The following is a 3,957-nucleotide window of genomic DNA, read 5'->3' on the forward strand; positions in this document are numbered from 1 at the left end:
AATTTTTGAAGAAAAAATTTCAATACGAAATTATTCTTTTTTGATAAATTAGAAATTCATCTTCGAATACATGTTCAGAGATGGTAGTTAAATTGCATTGAGCTGTAGATTCTCGTTCAAGAGTCGATCTTCGTCGAGATCGACTCTTGAATATTTCGTATTCAAGTTTTTTGAAAAAATAATAATCTTATTATTGTTAATAATTGATATTTTATTTCATTATATGGTATTCAGTAGTTATCTGTCCATTATTTTTCGGGTATATGGTGGATAGAGTGGGTAGGCACCATATTCACATCGTATACTTAGAGAACCATGGTAAGATGCTATCGAAATTTCTATAAAAATGAGACAAAATATTCACTAATAACAATAATAAGATTATTACTTTTTTGAAAGAGATAGGGCCACACCTGTTAGTAATGATTTGAAATGGATAGGATTATGCATTTTTACTTTATTAAATTGATGGAAGAATATTTTCTATGCTACTATTCAGTCTGTATTTTTTAATATATTTTGTTTTGTATAAAGTGATCTGTGTCTGGATCCGCATCGAAATTTTGACTGAAATTCGGATCCTGATTCAGTCCAAAATTCAGATCGAGATCCAGAATACCACTGAACCTTTTTTTGGTTGTTAATGATTTTGTGTTTGTTGTTAGATGGATATCAACAAAAATTAGATGAATGCTAGAGGTATTTTTTTACCTGAATATCGAAAAAAAGTTTGAGATTTTATTGAGTTTGTATGGCATAAGGCTGACAATGCTAGTTGGATAAAGTGTCCATGCAAGAGATGTGTCAATATGATATATCATCACATAATACTTATTGAGGAGCATCTGCTACATATGGTATGGATAAGAAGTATACTTGTTGGATATGGCATGGAGAGGGTGATCCAAATGAAGTGGTGTGCGACGATAACGATACTGAAGATGATAGTGATGCTGTTGGACCTGTCGAACATAGTGGTATAGAAGAATTATTAGATGATTTACATCAGGATGCTTGTTCAAATATACACATGAGTACTACTACATCTGAAAGTAATTCTGATTATGAACATAATATCCAGCTTGAGGTAGAAAGAACTTTTGAATAGTGTGCAAAGCTTGTAAGGGATGCACGAGAGCCACTCTATCCAAATTGTACAAAGTTTTTCAAGTTAGAGTTTTTGATAAAATTGCTTCATATTAAAATCGTGAATCGATAGAGTCAGAGGTCATTTGATCAAATTTTGACATTGATTAAAGCAGCTCTTTCCAATGGAGAGAGACTTTCGAAATCATATTTTGAAGCAAAACTATATATGCGGGAAGAGTATATTATGTAGAGAGAATAATACAGATGCTGATGATCAACATAGGAGAAAATTTACAAAATAGTTTGGTGATCTTGTAAGTTGCATCAGTAATGCATTATTTATTTTATTATAAATAATATTATTTGAACCAACATAATTTTTTATGTTATGGTGTAGATGAAACATAAGTATTTCAATACAGAAGTGGGTGCGACCGATGAGTTGTATGATTTAGCATGTGGTTTCGATCGAAAGGTTAATCACTATGCATCCTGTATCATTGGAGGAATGAGATTTCACATAAGGGAGCTTGAGATGCAACAACGGACCCAGAATAGTGGGATTGCTACAATAGGATATGAAGGAGAAGAAGAGATTGAATATTATGGTGTACTGGTGGATATCATAAAACTGAAGTATGGATCCAGTAATTCTATATTCTTGTTTCAGTGTGAATGATGGGATATTAGTAATAAAAAGATCGATATTCATATCGATTCACACTTTATCAGTGTTAATTTTGTATGAACATGGTACCAAAATGAGCCGTATATATTAGCAACTCAAGCAAAATAAATAATATATTTAAAAGATCTAAAGTATCGAAGTAATTGGCATATTGTACAAAAAATAACATCTAGAGGCATATATGACATACCAACCCGATTAGAGATGGATGAAAATTCAGATTTACATGAAGAGGAAGCTTTTCAGCAAGAAGAACAAACATTAGCCAAGCTTTTTTATTGATGAAGAACTTATAATGGCACCTTTGAAGAGGACTGATCTATCATCCAACGAAGTTGAAGCTGATTTTATATTTAATCTTGATGAATCGGAGGGCAACGATCCGTTCATAAATGATGATGAGATAGAAGATGACACATATATCGATTATTGTGACTCAGAGTAGGATCTACACATCGAGGAAGATACGAATATTGATGAGTAGATCTATATTCTTCGTTCAATCTTCTCTTGCAATAATGGTATGCGATATAATTGTATTCATTAGAATATAATTTATTTATTATTATTATTATTCAATATTATATTCATTTATATGTCAATTATTGCAGATATGGCACTAGGAGACAAACGATGATATTTGCGTTCATAGTCTATCCTAGAAGTTGAGGCACCTTCACTGATCTTCATTGCTGTACCGACTCCATTGTCAGAGGGTCCTGCACTGGCAGGTCCCAGTGAGGCGGGTCCTAGTGAGATGGATCCCCAGTGAGGCAGATCTGAGTAAGGTGGGTCTGAGTGGTATTATTATATTTTTTTATATAATAAAATTTAATTTTTTTATTTGGATAGCTATCATAATAATGATTTATTTATTATTATTTCAGGCCAGTCTTCATCGGTAATGAGGTGAGGATGAGGTCCATCGAAGAACCTCACTCTAGAGCATTAGAGATGCGAGCACTCGGGATAGCATCTCCAGATTGAGATACCAGCCGGCTACACCAGGCCCATTAGGGGATGGTGCGAGCCGTGGCAGACTGAGCTGGGCATCATATGCCGCAGCTATGCCCCGGTGATGCTCTTCGATTGGCATCACATTCTACCAACTTAGAGAGAGATTTTGTACACCCACTTACAGATAAAATAAATTATATTATGAATATTTAATTTGCATAGTAGTCTTCTAATATTTGTTATTGGCAGGGTATATTCGACATCATTGATTTTGAGGAGGATCGTGTGAGGCAAGCCGTAGACACTCATTTATCATTGCATTTCAGGGATTATCACCATCACATACATCAGCATTAGTACTATGTGGTGCAGGATCATAGGGAGGAGACAGCACGGCAGCAGCCCTATGACAGCATCACTATAGATGACTGGACTGTCATATGCCGGCATTACGAGGATCCAGCATATCAGGTTACACATCCAAATTTTTTCTTTTTTTAGAGTTTAATGATTGAATCATTTATTTTTATATTAAATTTGTTATCTACTAATTTGACTGGTAACTGTATAGAGAAGATGTGTTCAGAACACCATGAATCGGGCGAGACAGACCATACTGTATTGTGGAGGTTCGAGATCATTCATGTTGTGAAATTCAGTGTAGGGGTAAAATAATAATTTTAAATTTTTTTCAAAATTATAATTTTACAGTGAAAATTATTAATTAATCTAATTAACTAACATGTATTAACCCTACACAAGGATCTAAATATGATATATATAGCATGCATTTAAATTTAAAATTTAAACTTCTACAGTAAATATTGTACTGTTATGTGTTCATAACAGATTACCTTCATGCGGGTAGTCGATCATCGTAATCTGATCACCGTCGGAAGGGTCTGATCATCACAATATAGCCACACAGTATGTCTGGCCTCTACGGATCATCCACATGAAGCTTCCGGTCTGATCGGCTCCTCATGAATGCTAGTTCGTCACAGAATCTTTTCGACAGTCAATGCTGATCGAACTCCTTCGATCGATGTCTGTTGACTCTTCAGATACTATGAATCATCAGCAAAGGTGAGGTTGATGAAGATCTTCCTAAAGTTTGGTGGGCTCACAACACTCGTAGCTCACCTTTCTCACTTCCCGAACCCCAGGCAGAAATCTTAGGGTACTCACTGAAAACCCTGCACCCACTTTTGTTTCTTTTCTTT

This window comes from Elaeis guineensis, chromosome 2 (genome assembly GCF_000442705.2).
Source record: "Elaeis guineensis isolate ETL-2024a chromosome 2, EG11, whole genome shotgun sequence".
Lineage (NCBI taxonomy): Eukaryota > Viridiplantae > Streptophyta > Magnoliopsida > Arecales > Arecaceae > Elaeis > Elaeis guineensis.